An 18,509-nucleotide genomic window follows, 5' to 3' on the forward strand; every position below is an offset into this window, starting at 1 on the left:
CGGGCTCCGACTTCGTGCACGCCGCACCTTGGAGCACACTTCGGAGCGCTCCTTGGTGCGCACCAGGGCGCGCAACCCAGCCGAGGTGCCCACCCCGGCGAAGGTGCACGCGAGGTGCGCACCCGGGGCAAACCGGGCTCCGACTTCGTGCACGCCATGGTGCCCACCGCGGCGAAGGTGCACGCGAGGTGCGCACCCGGGGCAAACCGGGCTCCGACTTCGTGCACGCCGCACCTTGGAGCACACTTCGGAGCGCTCCTTGGTGCGCACCATGGTGCCCACCAGGGCGCGCAACCCCGCCGAAGGTGCACGCGAGGTGCGCACCCGGGGCAAACCGGGCTCCGACTTCGTGCACGCCGCACCTTGGAGCACACTTCGGAGCGCTCCTTGGTGCGCACCAGGGCGCGCAACCCCGCCGAAGGTGCACGCGAGGTGCGCACCCGGGGCAAACCGGGCTCCGACTTCGTGCACGCCATGGTGCGCACCAGGGTGCCCACCGCGGCGAAGGTGCGCACCCGGGGCAAACCGGGCTCCGACTTCGTGCACGCCGCACCTTGGAGCACACTTCGGAGCGCTCCTTGGTGCGCACCAGGGCGCGCAACCCAGCCGAGGTGCCCACCCCGGCGAAGGTGCACGCGAGGTGCGCACCCGGGGCAAACCGGGCTCCGACTTCGTGCACGCCATGGTGCCCACCGCGGCGAAGGTGCGCACCCGGGGCAAACCGGGCTAGGACTTCGTGCACGCCGCACCTTGGAGCACACTTCGGAGCGCTCCTTGGTGCGCACCATGGTGCCCACCAGGCCGCGCAACCCAGCCAAGGTGTGCGCACCAAGGTGCACGCGAGGTGCGCACCCGGGGCAAACCGGGGTCCGGCTTCGTGCACGCCGCACCTTGGAGCACACATCGGGGCGCTCCCGGGTTCGCACCGGCGTTGCGCACCGTGGTGGGCACCTCGGAGCGCACCGTGGTGGGCACCTCGGAGCACACCAAGGTGGGCAGCGAGGTGCGCACCTTTGATGCGATGCCTTCACTAATTTCCATAAAAGGCAAAAGAAAACGAGATTTTAAAATTTCCGTTTTGAAAGATAGTGAGAAAAAGGGAATGCTGGTGCCATCTTGAGCCCGCCCTGGTGCGCAGCCCAGCCAAGGTGTGCGCACCAAGGTGCCCACCCTGGCGAAGGTGCGCGCCCGGGCAATTAACCCAACTTCCAACTTCGCGCGCGCCAGGGTGGGAGCGCACCCAACAACCGGGCCTGGGAAGAGCCAATGCGAGAAACCCCACCAAACGCTCTGACAAAAAAAGAGGGGGCGCTCCAGTAACCCCGCTTCGGAGCGCACCCTGGGCAAACCCAGCCAGGGTGCCCACCCCGGCCAAGGTGCAGGCGAGGTGCGCACCCGGGGCAAACCGGGCTCCGACAACGTGCACGCCGCACCTTGGAGCACACTTCGTAGCGCTCCCGGGTGCGCACCTCAGAGCACACCAAGGTGGGCAGCGAGGTGCGCACCTTTGATGCGCTGCCTTCACTAATTTCCAGAAAAGGCAAAAAAAAGAGGAGATTTTAAAATTTCCGTTTTGAAAGATAGTGAAAAAAACGGAACGCGGGTGCCATCTTGAGCCCGCCCTGGTGCACAGCCCAGGTAAGGTGCCCACCCTGGCAAAGGTGCGCACCCGGGCAATTAACCCTACTTCCGACTTCGTGCGCGCCAGGGTGGCAACCGGGCCTGGGAAGAGCCAATGCGAGAAACCCCACCAAACGCTCCGACAAAAAAAGAGGCGGCGCTCCAATAACCCCGCTTCGGAGCGCAGCCGGGGCAAACCCAGCCAAGGTGCCCACCCCGACGAAGGTGCACGCGAGGTGCGCACCCGGGGCAAACCGGGCTCCGACAACGTGCACGCAGCACCTTGGAGCACACTTCGAAGCACTCCCGGGTGCCCACCGGCGTTGCGCACCGTGGTGGGCAGCGAGGTGCGCACCTTTGATGCGCTGCCTTCACTAATTTCCAGAAAAGGCAAAAAAAAATGAGATTTTAAAATTTCCGTTTTGAAAGATAGTGAAAAAAACGGAACGCGGGTGCCATCTTGAGCCCGCCCTGGTGCGCAGCCCAGGCAAGGCATGCGCACCAAGGTGCCCACCCGCGGTGCACGCCCGGGGCAAACCGGGCTCCGACTTCGTGCAGGCCGCACCTTGGAGCACACTTCGGAGCGCTCCTTGGTGCGCACCATGGTGCCCACCAGGGCGCACCCGGGGCAAACCGGGCTCCGACTTCGTGCACGCCGCACCTTGGAGCACACATCGGAGCGCTCCCAGGTTCGCACCAGCGTTGCGCACCTTTGATGCGCTGCCTTCACTAATTTCCAGAAAAGGCAAAAAAAAACGATATTTTAAAATTTCCGTTCTGAAAGATAGTGAAAAAAACGGAACGCGGGTGCCATCTTGAGCCCTTCCTGGTGCGCAGCCCAGGCAAGTTGTGCGCACCAAGGTGCCCACCCTGGCGGAGGTGCGCGCCCGGGGCAAACCGGGCTCCGACTTCGTGCACTGCATGGTGCCCACCAAGGCGCGCAACCCAGCCAAGGTGCCCACCGCAGCGAAGGTGCACGCGAGGTGCGCACCCGAGGTGCACACCCGGGGCAAACCGAGCTCCGACTTCGTGCACGCCGCACCTTGGAGCACACTTCAGAGCGCTCCTTGGTGCGCACCAGGGCGCGCAACCCAGCCAAGGTGCTCACCCCGGCGAAGGTGCACGCGAGGTGCGCACCCGGGGCAAGCCGGGCTCGGACTTCGTGCACGCCGCACCTTGGAGCACACATCGGAGCGCTCCCGGGTTCGCACCAGCATTGCGCACCTTTGATGCGCTGCCTTCACTAATTTCCAGAAAAGGCAAAAAAAAAAAAAAAACGAGATTTTAAAATTTCCGTTTTGAAAGATAGTGAAAAAAACGGAACGCGGGTGCCATCTTGAGCCCGCCCTGGTGTGCAGCCCAGGCAAGTTGTGCGCACCAAGGCACCCACCCTGGCCAAGGTGGGTCACGGGGTGGGTCCTAGGGTGGGTAACGGGGTGGGTACTAAGGTGCGTGCCAAGGTGGGTCATGGGGTGGGTGCCAAGGTGGGCACCAGGGTGGGTGTGCACCAACCCTAGCCAGGGTAGGTCACGGGGTGGTTGTCGGGGTGGGCGTCAAGGAGCCAAGGTGGGTGGCAAGTAGCCAAGTTGCGTGCCAAGGTGGGTGTCGGGGTGGGTGCCAAGGATCCAAGGTGGGTGCCAAGGAACCAAGGTGGGTGTCTGGGTGGGTGCCGAGGTGGGAGCCAGGGTGGGTCCCAAGGTGAGTGCAAAGGTGGGTGCCAGGGTCAAGGTGAGTGCCAATGTGGGTTCCAAGGTGCCAGGGTCAGGGTGAGTGCCAATGTGGGTTCAAAGGTGCTAAGTTGGGTGCGAGGTTGGGTGCGAGGGTGGGTGGGTGCCAAGGTGTGCTAGGTGGAAGCCCGGGTGGGTCGGCATCCCATGGGTGTCGAGTTGGGTGCCTGATGGGTGCTTCTTGTCAAGTTTTAGTCGTCGGGACTCATTTCGAGCCTTAGAGGTCGTTTCTTGTCCGGTTGCCCTGTCTTCGACCTGGGAACCCAATTTTGGTCCTCGGGTCCCATTTTTTTTTGTCTCGCATCCCACTTTTGGCCTGTGGCCTTTTCGGGGTCGATTCTCGTTTTGGGCATCAGAGCATGTTTCTTCTCCTAAAACCCAATATTTGTTTATTAAGTCTCGGAACACATTTTTGTTCTCGTGGACCCATCATGGGTCTTGGAACGCATTTGTGGTCCTTGGGTCCCATTTTGCATCCCGAAACTTGTGTTTTGGTGCTTGATCCCTATTTTGGGTGCCCACCTTGCACCAAGTGCGCACCCGGGGCAAACCGAGCGCCTTGGTGCACCGGGGCAAGATCGAGCGTGCACCCGAGGCGCCCCGAACATGCACCAAGGTGCACTCGGCCCACATGTGAGCGCAGGTCGTTGCGCCCGAGGTGGTGTGTGGGCACCGCGTTGCAGACGGGACACTGCACGCACACGACGCCCCGTCCAGGTGCACGCACGTAGGCCGGGCCGGGTGCACACCCGACGCCCTAGCAAGGTGCGCGCACCCGGGCAGGGCTCACACTTGGCGAACGGGGCGCACTTCGCGAGGGAGGGTGTGCACCTCGACGGGGGTGGGTGGCCGGGGTGGATTCGCACGTGGGTCGCGGTTTGCTAAGTACACACTGCGACAAGCTCATAACGGGTGCGATCATACCAGCGTTAGTGCACCGGATCCCATCAGAACTCCGCAGTTAAGCGCGCTTGGGCCGGAGTAGTACTGGGATGGGTGACCTCCCGGGAAGTCCCGGTGTTGCACCCTTTCTTAGTTTTTCGCCGGGCGTCGCAATGCTATTTGAATAAACCTTTTGCCCGTTTGCGTTCTCGTCGGGGCCGGGCCGGGCCGGGGTGCGCTGCCCGCACTACCGCGCGCGCGGGGGCGACACCGAGCGCGCACCCGAGGCGCCCCGAGCACACAGGCCACGGTGCAACCCGGGCGTTGTGCGCGCACCCCGGTGCGCCCGAGGTGCTGCGCGCGCACCCAGGTGAAATCGGTGTGCACCTCGGCCAGTGCGCGCTCGGTCGAGTCGCGCACGTTGGCCAAGGTGCACGGTGATGTTTCTTACTCTAAGGTTCCGCACCAGACGCCCGGGACAGGTGAGCGAAGCTGGGCGGGGCCGGGTGCGCGGCCGGGGCAGGTGCACGCAGCTGGAGAGAGCTTTGGAGCACACCAGAGGTGCGCACCTTGGAGCACACTTCGGAGCGCACCAATGATGCGCTCCATTCAAAAGTTTCCTGAAAAGGCAAAAAAAGTTGAGATTATAGAATTTCCCACTTGAGAGATTGTAAAAAAAAAAAATTTAAAATGAAGGAAACGCGGGTGCCAAGGTGTGCGCGCCCGGGTGCGCAGCCCAGCCAAGGTGTGCGCACCAAGGCGCCCACCCTGGCGAAGGTGCACGCAAGGTGCGCACCCGAGGCAAACCGGACAATTAACCCAACTTTCGACTTCGCGCGCACCTGCGCACCTTGGAGCGCACTTCGGAGCGCTCCTTGGTGCGCACCAATCTTGGGCACCTCGGAGTGCACCATGGCGCCCACCAAGGTGCGCACCCGGGGCAAACCGAGCTCCGACTTCGTGCGCACCTTGGAGCGCACGAAAGGTGCGCACCATGGCGCCCACCAAGGTGCGCAACCCAGCCAAGGCGTGCGCATCAAGGTGCGCACCCTGGCGAAGGTGCGCACCCGGGGCAAACCGAGCTCCGACTTCGTGCGCACCTTGGAGCGCACAAAGGGTGCGCAACCCAGCCAAGGTGTGCGCACCCCGGGCAAACCGAGCTCCGAATCGTGCGCACCTTGGAGCACACTTCGGAGCCCTCCTTGGTGCGCACCGATGTTGCGCACCTCGGAGCGCACCCGGGGAAAACAATGCAATTAACCCGACTTTCGACTTCGTGGGCACCTCGGAGCGCTCTCGGGTTCGCACCTCGGAGCACACCGAGGTGCGCACCTTTGATGCGCTGCCTTCACCAATTTCCAGAAAAGGCAAGAAAACATTGAGAAGGTGTGCGCACCGAGGTGCCCACCCTGGCGAAGGTGCACGCGAGGTGCGCACCCGGGGCAAACCGGGCTCCGACTTCGTGCACGCCATGCTGCGCACCTTGGAGGGCCATGGTGCGCACCTTGGAGCACACTTCGGAGCGCTCAATGGTGCCCAACCCAGCCAAGGTGCCCACCGCGGCGAAGGTGCACGCGAGGTGCGCACCCGGGGCAAACCGGGCTCCGACTTCGTGCACGCCGCACCTTGGAGCACACTTCGGAGCGCTCCTTGGTGCGCACCAGGGCGCGCAACCCAGCCGAGGTGCCCACCCCGGCGAAGGTGCACGCGGGGTGCGCACCCGGGGCAAACCGGGCTCCGACTTCGTGCACGCCATGGTGCCCACCGCGGCGAAGGTGCACGCGAGGTGCGCACCCGGGGCAAACCGGGCTCCGACTTCGTGCACGCCGCACCTTGGAGCACACTTCGGAGCGCTCCTTGGTGCGCACCAGGGCGCGCAACCCAGCCGAGGTGCCCACCCCGGCGAAGGTGCACGCGAGGTGCGCACCCGGGGCAAACCGGGCTCCGACTTCGTGCACGCCATGGTGCCCACCGCGGCGAAGGTGCACGCGAGGTGCGCACCCGGGGCAAACCGGGCTCCGACTTCGTGCACGCCGCACCTTGGAGCACACTTCGGAGCGCTCCTTGGTGCGCACCATGGTGCCCACCAGGGCGCGCAACCCCGCCGAAGGTGCACGCGAGGTGCGCACCCGGGGCAAACCGGGCTCCGACTTCGTGCACGCCGCACCTTGGAGCACACTTCGGAGCGCTCCTTGGTGCGCACCAGGGCGCGCAACCCCGCCGAAGGTGCACGCGAGGTGCGCACCCGGGGCAAACCGGGCTCCGACTTCGTGCACGCCATGGTGCGCACCAGGGTGCCCACCGCGGCGAAGGTGCGCACCCGGGGCAAACCGGGCTCCGACTTCGTGCACGCCGCACCTTGGAGCACACTTCGGAGCGCTCCTTGGTGCGCACCAGGGCGCGCAACCCAGCCGAGGTGCCCACCCCGGCGAAGGTGCACGCGAGGTGCGCACCCGGGGCAAACCGGGCTCCGACTTCGTGCACGCCATGGTGCCCACCGCGGCGAAGGTGCGCACCCGGGGCAAACCGGGCTAGGACTTCGTGCACGCCGCACCTTGGAGCACACTTCGGAGCGCTCCTTGGTGCGCACCATGGTGCCCACCAGGCCGCGCAACCCAGCCAAGGTGTGCGCACCAAGGTGCACGCGAGGTGCGCACCCGGGGCAAACCGGGGTCCGGCTTCGTGCACGCCGCACCTTGGAGCACACATCGGGGCGCTCCCGGGTTCGCACCGGCGTTGCGCACCGTGGTGGGCACCTCGGAGCGCACCGTGGTGGGCACCTCGGAGCACACCAAGGTGGGCAGCGAGGTGCGCACCTTTGATGCGATGCCTTCACTAATTTCCATAAAAGGCAAAAAAAAACGAGATTTTAAAATTTCCGTTTTGAAAGATAGTGAGAAAAAGGGAATGCTGGTGCCATCTTGAGCCCGCCCTGGTGCGCAGCCCAGCCAAGGTGTGCGCACCAAGGTGCCCACCCTGGCGAAGGTGCGCGCCCGGGCAATTAACCCAACTTCCAACTTCGCGCGCGCCAGGGTGGGAGCGCACCCAACAACCGGGCCTGGGAAGAGCCAATGCGAGAAACCCCACCAAACGCTCTGACAAAAAAAGAGGGGGCGCTCCAGTAACCCCGCTTCGGAGCGCACCCTGGGCAAACCCAGCCAGGGTGCCCACCCCGGCCAAGGTGCAGGCGAGGTGCGCACCCGGGGCAAACCGGGCTCCGACAACGTGCACGCCGCACCTTGGAGCACACTTCGTAGCGCTCCCGGGTGCGCACCTCAGAGCACACCAAGGTGGGCAGCGAGGTGCGCACCTTTGATGCGCTGCCTTCACTAATTTCCAGAAAAGGCAAAAAAAAGAGGAGATTTTAAAATTTCCGTTTTGAAAGATAGTGAAAAAAACGGAACGCGGGTGCCATCTTGAGCCCGCCCTGGTGCACAGCCCAGGTAAGGTGCCCACCCTGGCAAAGGTGCGCACCCGGGCAATTAACCCTACTTCCGACTTCGTGCGCGCCAGGGTGGCAACCGGGCCTGGGAAGAGCCAATGCGAGAAACCCCACCAAACGCTCCGACAAAAAAAGAGGCGGCGCTCCAATAACCCCGCTTCGGAGCGCAGCCGGGGCAAACCCAGCCAAGGTGCCCACCCCGACGAAGGTGCACGCGAGGTGCGCACCCGGGGCAAACCGGGCTCCGACAACGTGCACGCAGCACCTTGGAGCACACTTCGAAGCACTCCCGGGTGCCCACCGGCGTTGCGCACCGTGGTGGGCAGCGAGGTGCGCACCTTTGATGCGCTGCCTTCACTAATTTCCAGAAAAGGCAAAAAAAAATGAGATTTTAAAATTTCCGTTTTGAAAGATAGTGAAAAAAACGGAACGCGGGTGCCATCTTGAGCCCGCCCTGGTGCGCAGCCCAGGCAAGGCATGCGCACCAAGGTGCCCACCCGCGGTGCACGCCCGGGGCAAACCGGGCTCCGACTTCGTGCAGGCCGCACCTTGGAGCACACTTCGGAGCGCTCCTTGGTGCACACCATGGTGCCCACCAGGGCGCACCCGGGGCAAACCGGGCTCCGACTTCGTGCACGCCGCACCTTGGAGCACACATCGGAGCGCTCCCAGGTTCGCACCAGCGTTGCGCACCTTTGATGCGCTGCCTTCACTAATTTCCAGAAAAGGCAAAAAAAAATGATATTTTAAAATTTCCGTTCTGAAAGATAGTGAAAAAAACGGAACGCGGGTGCCATCTTGAGCCCTTCCTGGTGCGCAGCCCAGGCAAGTTGTGCGCACCAAGGTGCCCACCCTGGCGGAGGTGCGCGCCCGGGGCAAACCGGGCTCCGACTTCGTGCACTGCATGGTGCCCACCAAGGCGCGCAACCCAGCCAAGGTGCCCACCGCAGCGAAGGTGCACGCGAGGTGCGCACCCGAGGTGCACACCCGGGGCAAACCGAGCTCCGACTTCGTGCACGCCGCACCTTGGAGCACACTTCAGAGCGCTCCTTGGTGCGCACCAGGGCGCGCAACCCAGCCAAGGTGCTCACCCCGGCGAAGGTGCACGCGAGGTGCGCACCCGGGGCAAGCCGGGCTCGGACTTCGTGCACGCCGCACCTTGGAGCACACATCGGAGCGCTCCCGGGTTCGCACCAGCATTGCGCACCTTTGATGCGCTGCCTTCACTAATTTCCAGAAAAGGCAAAAAAAAAAAAAAAACGAGATTTTAAAATTTCCGTTTTGAAAGATAGTGAAAAAAACGGAACGCGGGTGCCATCTTGAGCCCGCCCTGGTGTGCAGCCCAGGCAAGTTGTGCGCACCAAGGCACCCACCCTGGCCAAGGTGGGTCACGGGGTGGGTCCTAGGGTGGGTAACGGGGTGGGTACTAAGGTGCGTGCCAAGGTGGGTCATGGGGTGGGTGCCAAGGTGGGCACCAGGGTGGGTGTGCACCAACCCTAGCCAGGGTAGGTCACGGGGTGGTTGTCGGGGTGGGCGTCAAGGAGCCAAGGTGGGTGGCAAGTAGCCAAGTTGCGTGCCAAGGTGGGTGTCGGGGTGGGTGCCAAGGATCCAAGGTGGGTGCCAAGGAACCAAGGTGGGTGTCTGGGTGGGTGCCGAGGTGGGAGCCAGGGTGGGTCCCAAGGTGAGTGCAAAGGTGGGTGCCAGGGTCAAGGTGAGTGCCAATGTGGGTTCCAAGGTGCCAGGGTCAGGGTGAGTGCCAATGTGGGTTCAAAGGTGCTAAGTTGGGTGCGAGGTTGGGTGCGAGGGTGGGTGGGTGCCAAGGTGTGCTAGGTGGAAGCCCGGGTGGGTCGGCATCCCATGGGTGTCGAGTTGGGTGCCTGATGGGTGCTTCTTGTCAAGTTTTAGTCGTCGGGACTCATTTCGAGCCTTAGAGGTCGTTTCTTGTCCGGTTGCCCTGTCTTCGACCTGGGAACCCAATTTTGGTCCTCGGGTCCCATTTTTTTTTGTCTCGCATCCCACTTTTGGCCTGTGGCCTTTTCGGGGTCGATTCTCGTTTTGGGCATCAGAGCATGTTTCTTCTCCTAAAACCCAATATTTGTTTATTAAGTCTCGGAACACATTTTTGTTCTCGTGGACCCATCATGGGTCTTGGAACGCATTTGTGGTCCTTGGGTCCCATTTTGCATCCCGAAACTTGTGTTTTGGTGCTTGATCCCTATTTTGGGTGCCCACCTTGCACCAAGTGCGCACCCGGGGCAAACCGAGCGCCTTGGTGCACCGGGGCAAGATCGAGCGTGCACCCGAGGCGCCCCGAACATGCACCAAGGTGCACTCGGCCCACATGTGAGCGCAGGTCGTTGCGCCCGAGGTGGTGTGTGGGCACCGCGTTGCAGACGGGACACTGCACGCACACGACGCCCCGTCCAGGTGCACGCACGTAGGCCGGGCCGGGTGCACACCCGACGCCCTAGCAAGGTGCGCGCACCCGGGCAGGGCTCACACTTGGCGAACGGGGCGCACTTCGCGAGGGAGGGTGTGCACCTCGACGGGGGTGGGTGGCCGGGGTGGATTCGCACGTGGGTCGCGGTTTGCTAAGTACACACTGCGACAAGCTCATAACGGGTGCGATCATACCAGCGTTAGTGCACCGGATCCCATCAGAACTCCGCAGTTAAGCGCGCTTGGGCCGGAGTAGTACTGGGATGGGTGACCTCCCGGGAAGTCCCGGTGTTGCACCCTTTCTTAGTTTTTCGCCGGGCGTCGCAATGCTATTTGAATAAACCTTTTGCCCGTTTGCGTTCTCGTCGGGGCCGGGCCGGGCCGGGGTGCGCTGCCCGCACTACCGCGCGCGCGGGGGCGACACCGAGCGCGCACCCGAGGCGCCCCGAGCACACAGGCCACGGTGCAACCCGGGCGTTGTGCGCGCACCCCGGTGCGCCCGAGGTGCTGCGCGCGCACCCAGGTGAAATCGGTGTGCACCTCGGCCAGTGCGCGCTCGGTCGAGTCGCGCACGTTGGCCAAGGTGCACGGTGATGTTTCTTACTCTAAGGTTCCGCACCAGACGCCCGGGACAGGTGAGCGAAGCTGGGCGGGGCCGGGTGCGCGGCCGGGGCAGGTGCACGCAGCTGGAGAGAGCTTTGGAGCACACCAGAGGTGCGCACCTTGGAGCACACTTCGGAGCGCACCAATGATGCGCTCCATTCAAAAGTTTCCTGAAAAGGCAAAAAAAGTTGAGATTATAGAATTTCCCACTTGAGAGATTGTAAAAAAAAAAAATTTAAAATGAAGGAAACGCGGGTGCCAAGGTGTGCGCGCCCGGGTGCGCAGCCCAGCCAAGGTGTGCGCACCAAGGCGCCCACCCTGGCGAAGGTGCACGCAAGGTGCGCACCCGAGGCAAACCGGACAATTAACCCAACTTTCGACTTCGCGCGCACCTGCGCACCTTGGAGCGCACTTCGGAGCGCTCCTTGGTGCGCACCAATCTTGGGCACCTCGGAGTGCACCATGGCGCCCACCAAGGTGCGCACCCGGGGCAAACCGAGCTCCGACTTCGTGCGCACCTTGGAGCGCACGAAAGGTGCGCACCATGGCGCCCACCAAGGTGCGCAGCCCAGCCAAGGCGTGCGCATCAAGGTGCGCACCCTGGCGAAGGTGCGCACCCGGGGCAAACCGAGCTCCGACTTCGTGCGCACCTTGGAGCGCACAAAGGGTGCGCAACCCAGCCAAGGTGTGCGCACCCCGGGCAAACCGAGCTCCGAATCGTGCGCACCTTGGAGCACACTTCGGAGCCCTCCTTGGTGCGCACCGATGTTGCGCACCTCGGAGCGCACCCGGGGAAAACAATGCAATTAACCCGACTTTCGACTTCGTGGGCACCTCGGAGCGCTCTCGGGTTCGCACCTCGGAGCACACCGAGGTGCGCACCTTTGATGCGCTGCCTTCACCAATTTCCAGAAAAGGCAAGAAAACATTGAGAAGGTGTGCGCACCGAGGTGCCCACCCTGGCGAAGGTGCACGCGAGGTGCGCACCCGGGGCAAACCGGGCTCCGACTTCGTGCACGCCATGCTGCGCACCTTGGAGGGCCATGGTGCGCACCTTGGAGCACACTTCGGAGCGCTCAATGGTGCCCAACCCAGCCAAGGTGCCCACCGCGGCGAAGGTGCACGCGAGGTGCGCACCCGGGGCAAACCGGGCTCCGACTTCGTGCACGCCGCACCTTGGAGCACACTTCGGAGCGCTCCTTGGTGCGCACCAGGGCGCGCAACCCAGCCGAGGTGCCCACCCCGGCGAAGGTGCACGCGGGGTGCGCACCCGGGGCAAACCGGGCTCCGACTTCGTGCACGCCATGGTGCCCACCGCGGCGAAGGTGCACGCGAGGTGCGCACCCGGGGCAAACCGGGCTCCGACTTCGTGCACGGCGCACCTTGGAGCACACTTCGGAGCGCTCCTTGGTGCGCACCAGGGCGCGCAACCCAGCCGAGGTGCCCACCCCGGCGAAGGTGCACGCGAGGTGCGCACCCGGGGCAAACCGGGCTCCGACTTCGTGCACGCCATGGTGCCCACCGCGGCGAAGGTGCACGCGAGGTGCGCACCCGGGGCAAACCGGGCTCCGACTTCGTGCACGCCGCACCTTGGAGCACACTTCGGAGCGCTCCTTGGTGCGCACCATGGTGCCCACCAGGGCGCGCAACCCCGCCGAAGGTGCACGCGAGGTGCGCACCCGGGGCAAACCGGGCTCCGACTTCGTGCACGCCGCACCTTGGAGCACACTTCGGAGCGCTCCTTGGTGCGCACCAGGGCGCGCAACCCCGCCGAAGGTGCACGCGAGGTGCGCACCCGGGGCAAACCGGGCTCCGACTTCGTGCACGCCATGGTGCGCACCAGGGTGCCCACCGCGGCGAAGGTGCGCACCCGGGGCAAACCGGGCTCCGACTTCGTGCACGCCGCACCTTGGAGCACACTTCGGAGCGCTCCTTGGTGCGCACCAGGGCGCGCAACCCAGCCGAGGTGCCCACCCCGGCGAAGGTGCACGCGAGGTGCGCACCCGGGGCAAACCGGGCTCCGACTTCGTGCACGCCATGGTGCCCACCGCGGCGAAGGTGCGCACCCGGGGCAAACCGGGCTAGGACTTCGTGCACGCCGCACCTTGGAGCACACTTCGGAGCGCTCCTTGGTGCGCACCATGGTGCCCACCAGGCCGCGCAACCCAGCCAAGGTGTGCGCACCAAGGTGCACGCGAGGTGCGCACCCGGGGCAAACCGGGGTCCGGCTTCGTGCACGCCGCACCTTGGAGCACACATCGGGGCGCTCCCGGGTTCGCACCGGCGTTGCGCACCGTGGTGGGCACCTCGGAGCGCACCGTGGTGGGCACCTCGGAGCACACCAAGGTGGGCAGCGAGGTGCGCACCTTTGATGCGATGCCTTCACTAATTTCCATAAAAGGCAAAAAAAAACGAGATTTTAAAATTTCCGTTTTGAAAGATAGTGAGAAAAAGGGAATGCTGGTGCCATCTTGAGCCCGCCCTGGTGCGCAACCCAGCCAAGGTGTGCGCACCAAGGTGCCCACCCTGGCGAAGGTGCGCGCCCGGGCAATTAACCCAACTTCCAACTTCGCGCGCGCCAGGGTGGGAGCGCACCCAACAACCGGGCCTGGGAAGAGCCAATGCGAGAAACCCCACCAAACGCTCTGACAAAAAAAGAGGGGGCGCTCCAGTAACCCCGCTTCGGAGCGCACCCTGGGCAAACCCAGCCAGGGTGCCCACCCCGGCCAAGGTGCAGGCGAGGTGCGCACCCGGGGCAAACCGGGCTCCGACAACGTGCACGCCGCACCTTGGAGCACACTTCGTAGCGCTCCCGGGTGCGCACCTCAGAGCACACCAAGGTGGGCAGCGAGGTGCGCACCTTTGATGCGCTGCCTTCACTAATTTCCAGAAAAGGCAAAAAAAAGAGGAGATTTTAAAATTTCCGTTTTGAAAGATAGTGAAAAAAACGGAACGCGGGTGCCATCTTGAGCCCGCCCTGGTGCACAGCCCAGGTAAGGTGCCCACCCTGGCAAAGGTGCGCACCCGGGCAATTAACCCTACTTCCGACTTCGTGCGCGCCAGGGTGGCAACCGGGCCTGGGAAGAGCCAATGCGAGAAACCCCACCAAACGCTCCGACAAAAAAAGAGGCGGCGCTCCAATAACCCCGCTTCGGAGCGCAGCCGGGGCAAACCCAGCCAAGGTGCCCACCCCGACGAAGGTGCACGCGAGGTGCGCACCCGGGGCAAACCGGGCTCCGACAACGTGCACGCAGCACCTTGGAGCACACTTCGAAGCACTCCCGGGTGCCCACCGGCGTTGCGCACCGTGGTGGGCAGCGAGGTGCGCACCTTTGATGCGCTGCCTTCACTAATTTCCAGAAAAGGCAAAAAAAAATGAGATTTTAAAATTTCCGTTTTGAAAGATAGTGAAAAAAACGGAACGCGGGTGCCATCTTGAGCCCGCCCTGGTGCGCAGCCCAGGCAAGGCATGCGCACCAAGGTGCCCACCCGCGGTGCACGCCTGGGGCAAACCGGGCTCCGACTTCGTGCAGGCCGCACCTTGGAGCACACTTCGTAGCGCTCCTTGGTGCGCACCATGGTGCCCACCAGGGCGCACCCGGGGCAAACCGGGCTCCGACTTCGTGCACGCCGCACCTTGGAGCACACATCGGAGCGCTCCCAGGTTCGCACCAGCGTTGCGCACCTTTGATGCGCTGCCTTCACTAATTTCCAGAAAAGGCAAAAAAAAACGATATTTTAAAATTTCCGTTCTGAAAGATAGTGAAAAAAACGGAACGCGGGTGCCATCTTGAGCCCTTCCTGGTGCGCAGCCCAGGCAAGTTGTGCGCACCAAGGTGCCCACCCTGGCGGAGGTGCGCGCCCGGGGCAAACCGGGCTCCGACTTCGTGCACTGCATGGTGCCCACCAAGGCGCGCAACCCAGCCAAGGTGCCCACCGCAGCGAAGGTGCACGCGAGGTGCGCACCCGAGGTGCACACCCGGGGCAAACCGAGCTCCGACTTCGTGCACGCCGCACCTTGGAGCACACTTCAGAGCGCTCCTTGGTGCGCACCAGGGCGCGCAACCCAGCCAAGGTGCTCACCCCGGCGAAGGTGCACGCGAGGTGCGCACCCGGGGCAAGCCGGGCTCGGACTTCGTGCACGCCGCACCTTGGAGCACACATCGGAGCGCTCCCGGGTTCGCACCAGCATTGCGCACCTTTGATGCGCTGCCTTCACTAATTTCCAGAAAAGGCAAAAAAAAAAAAAAAACGAGATTTTAAAATTTCCGTTTTGAAAGATAGTGAAAAAAACGGAACGCGGGTGCCATCTTGAGCCCGCCCTGGTGTGCAGCCCAGGCAAGTTGTGCGCACCAAGGCACCCACCCTGGCCAAGGTGGGTCACGGGGTGGGTCCTAGGGTGGGTAACGGGGTGGGTACTAAGGTGCGTGCCAAGGTGGGTCATGGGGTGGGTGCCAAGGTGGGCACCAGGGTGGGTGTGCACCAACCCTAGCCAGGGTAGGTCACGGGGTGGTTGTCGGGGTGGGCGTCAAGGAGCCAAGGTGGGTGGCAAGTAGCCAAGTTGCGTGCCAAGGTGGGTGTCGGGGTGGGTGCCAAGGATCCAAGGTGGGTGCCAAGGAACCAAGGTGGGTGTCTGGGTGGGTGCCGAGGTGGGAGCCAGGGTGGGTCCCAAGGTGAGTGCAAAGGTGGGTGCCAGGGTCAAGGTGAGTGCCAATGTGGGTTCCAAGGTGCCAGGGTCAGGGTGAGTGCCAATGTGGGTTCAAAGGTGCTAAGTTGGGTGCGAGGTTGGGTGCGAGGGTGGGTGGGTGCCAAGGTGTGCTAGGTGGAAGCCCGGGTGGGTCGGCATCCCATGGGTGTCGAGTTGGGTGCCTGATGGGTGCTTCTTGTCAAGTTTTAGTCGTCGGGACTCATTTCGAGCCTTAGAGGTCGTTTCTTGTCCGGTTGCCCTGTCTTCGACCTGGGAACCCAATTTTGGTCCTCGGGTCCCATTTTTTTTTGTCTCGCATCCCACTTTTGGCCTGTGGCCTTTTCGGGGTCGATTCTCGTTTTGGGCATCAGAGCATGTTTCTTCTCCTAAAACCCAATATTTGTTTATTAAGTCTCGGAACACATTTTTGTTCTCGTGGACCCATCATGGGTCTTGGAACGCATTTGTGGTCCTTGGGTCCCATTTTGCATCCCGAAACTTGTGTTTTGGTGCTTGATCCCTATTTTGGGTGCCCACCTTGCACCAAGTGCGCACCCGGGGCAAACCGAGCGCCTTGGTGCACCGGGGCAAGATCGAGCGTGCACCCGAGGCGCCCCGAACATGCACCAAGGTGCACTCGGCCCACATGTGAGCGCAGGTCGTTGCGCCCGAGGTGGTGTGTGGGCACCGCGTTGCAGACGGGACACTGCACGCACACGACGCCCCGTCCAGGTGCACGCACGTAGGCCGGGCCGGGTGCACACCCGACGCCCTAGCAAGGTGCGCGCACCCGGGCAGGGCTCACACTTGGCGAACGGGGCGCACTTCGCGAGGGAGGGTGTGCACCTCGACGGGGGTGGGTGGCCGGGGTGGATTCGCACGTGGGTCGCGGTTTGCTAAGTACACACTGCGACAAGCTCATAACGGGTGCGATCATACCAGCGTTAGTGCACCGGATCCCATCAGAACTCCGCAGTTAAGCGCGCTTGGGCCGGAGTAGTACTGGGATGGGTGACCTCCCGGGAAGTCCCGGTGTTGCACCCTTTTTTAGTTTTTCGCCGGGCGTCGCAATGCTATTTGAATAAACCTTTTGCCCGTTTGCGTTCTCGTCGGGGCCGGGCCGGGCCGGGGTGCGCTGCCCGCACTACCGCGCGCGCGGGGGCGACACCGAGCGCGCACCCGAGGCGCCCCGAGCACACAGGCCACGGTGCAACCCGGGCGTTGTGCGCGCACCCCGGTGCGCCCGAGGTGCTGCGCGCGCACCCAGGTGAAATCGGTGTGCACCTCGGCCAGTGCGCGCTCGGTCGAGTCGCGCACGTTGGCCAAGGTGCACGGTGATGTTTCTTACTCTAAGGTTCCGCACCAGACGCCCGGGACAGGTGAGCGAAGCTGGGCGGGGCCGGGTGCGCGGCCGGGGCAGGTGCACGCAGCTAGAGAGAGCTTTGGAGCACACCAGAGGTGCGCACCTTGGAGCACACTTCGGAGCGCACCAATGATGCGCTCCATTCAAAAGTTTCCTGAAAAGGCAAAAAAAGTTGAGATTATAGAATTTCCCACTTGAGAGATTGTAAAAAAAAAAAATTTAAAATGAAGGAAACGCGGGTGCCAAGGTGTGCGCGCCCGGGTGCGCAGCCCAGCCAAGGTGTGCGCACCAAGGCGCCCACCCTGGCGAAGGTGCACGCAAGGTGCGCACCCGAGGCAAACCGGACAATTAACCCAACTTTCGACTTCGCGCGCACCTGCGCACCTTGGAGCGCACTTCGGAGCGCTCCTTGGTGCGCACCAATCTTGGGCACCTCGGAGTGCACCATGGCGCCCACCAAGGTGCGCACCCGGGGCAAACCGAGCTCCGACTTCGTGCGCACCTTGGAGCGCACGAAAGGTGCGCACCATGGCGCCCACCAAGGTGCGCAGCCCAGCCAAGGCGTGCGCATCAAGGTGCGCACCCTGGCGAAGGTGCGCACCCGGGGCAAACCGAGCTCCGACTTCGTGCGCACCTTGGAGCGCACAAAGGGTGCGCAACCCAGCCAAGGTGTGCGCACCCCGGGCAAACCGAGCTCCGAATCGTGCGCACCTTGGAGCACACTTCGGAGCCCTCCTTGGTGCGCACCGATGTTGCGCACCTCGGAGCGCACCCGGGGAAAACAATGCAATTAACCCGACTTTCGACTTCGTGGGCACCTCGGAGCGCTCTCGGGTTCGCACCTCGGAGCACACCGAGGTGCGCACCTTTGATGCGCTGCCTTCACCAATTTCCAGAAAAGGCAAGAAAACATTGAGAAGGTGTGCGCACCGAGGTGCCCACCCTGGCGAAGGTGCACGCGAGGTGCGCACCCGGGGCAAACCGGGCTCCGACTTCGTGCACGCCATGCTGCGCACCTTGGAGGGCCATGGTGCGCACCTTGGAGCACACTTCGGAGCGCTCAATGGTGCCCAACCCAGCCAAGGTGCCCACCGCGGCGAAGGTGCACGCGAGGTGCGCACCCGGGGCAAACCGGGCTCCGACTTCGTGCACGCCGCACCTTGGAGCACACTTCGGAGCGCTCCTTGGTGCGCACCAGGGCGCGCAACCCAGCCGAGGTGCCCACCCCGGCGAAGGTGCACGCGGGGTGCGCACCCGGGGCAAACCGGGCTCCGACTTCGTGCACGCCATGGTGCCCACCGCGCCAAGGTGCACGCGAGGTGCGCACCCGGGGCAAACCGGGCTCCGACTTCGTGCACGCCGCACCTTGGAGCACACTTCGGAGCGCTCCTTGGTGCGCACCAGGGCGCGCAACCCAGCCGAGGTGCCCACCCCGGCGAAGGTGCACGCGAGGTGCGCACCCGGGGCAAACCGGGCTCCGACTTCGTGCACGCCATGGTGCCCACCGCGGCGAAGGTGCACGCGAGGTGCGCACCCGGGGCAAACCGGGCTCCGACTTCGTGCACGCCGCACCTTGGAGCACACTTCGGAGCGCTCCTTGGTGCGCACCATGGTGCCCACCAGGGCGCGCAACCCCACCAAACGCTCGGACAAAAAAAGAGGGGCCGCTCCAATAACCCCACTTCGGAGCGCACCAGAAACCCCACTGGACGCTTGGGCAAAAAAGTAATGCGCACCCGAAGCCCC

The 18,509-nt window shown here is 63.7% G+C and overlaps 3 non-coding genes across 3 annotated transcripts; all 3 read left to right on the forward strand.

The window, feature by feature from the left end:
* The first annotated feature begins 4,257 nt into the window (after positions 1–4,257).
* On the forward strand, positions 4,258–4,376 carry LOC131866668 (5S ribosomal RNA). The gene has a single exon (XR_009365269.1). It is a non-coding gene; the product is annotated as a 5S ribosomal RNA (ribosomal RNA).
* Positions 4,377–10,291: 5,915 nt separating this feature from the next.
* Positions 10,292–10,410, forward strand: LOC131866669 (5S ribosomal RNA). Its single transcript, XR_009365270.1, has one exon. It is a non-coding gene; the product is annotated as a 5S ribosomal RNA (ribosomal RNA).
* A 5,915-nt stretch (positions 10,411–16,325) lies between these two features.
* Positions 16,326–16,444, forward strand: LOC131866670 (5S ribosomal RNA). Its single transcript, XR_009365271.1, has one exon. It is a non-coding gene; the product is annotated as a 5S ribosomal RNA (ribosomal RNA).
* Positions 16,445–18,509: the final 2,065 nt, after the last annotated feature.

The sequence above is a fragment of the Cryptomeria japonica genome, unplaced genomic scaffold, assembly GCF_030272615.1.
Source record: "Cryptomeria japonica unplaced genomic scaffold, Sugi_1.0 HiC_scaffold_152, whole genome shotgun sequence".
Lineage (NCBI taxonomy): Eukaryota > Viridiplantae > Streptophyta > Pinopsida > Cupressales > Cupressaceae > Cryptomeria > Cryptomeria japonica.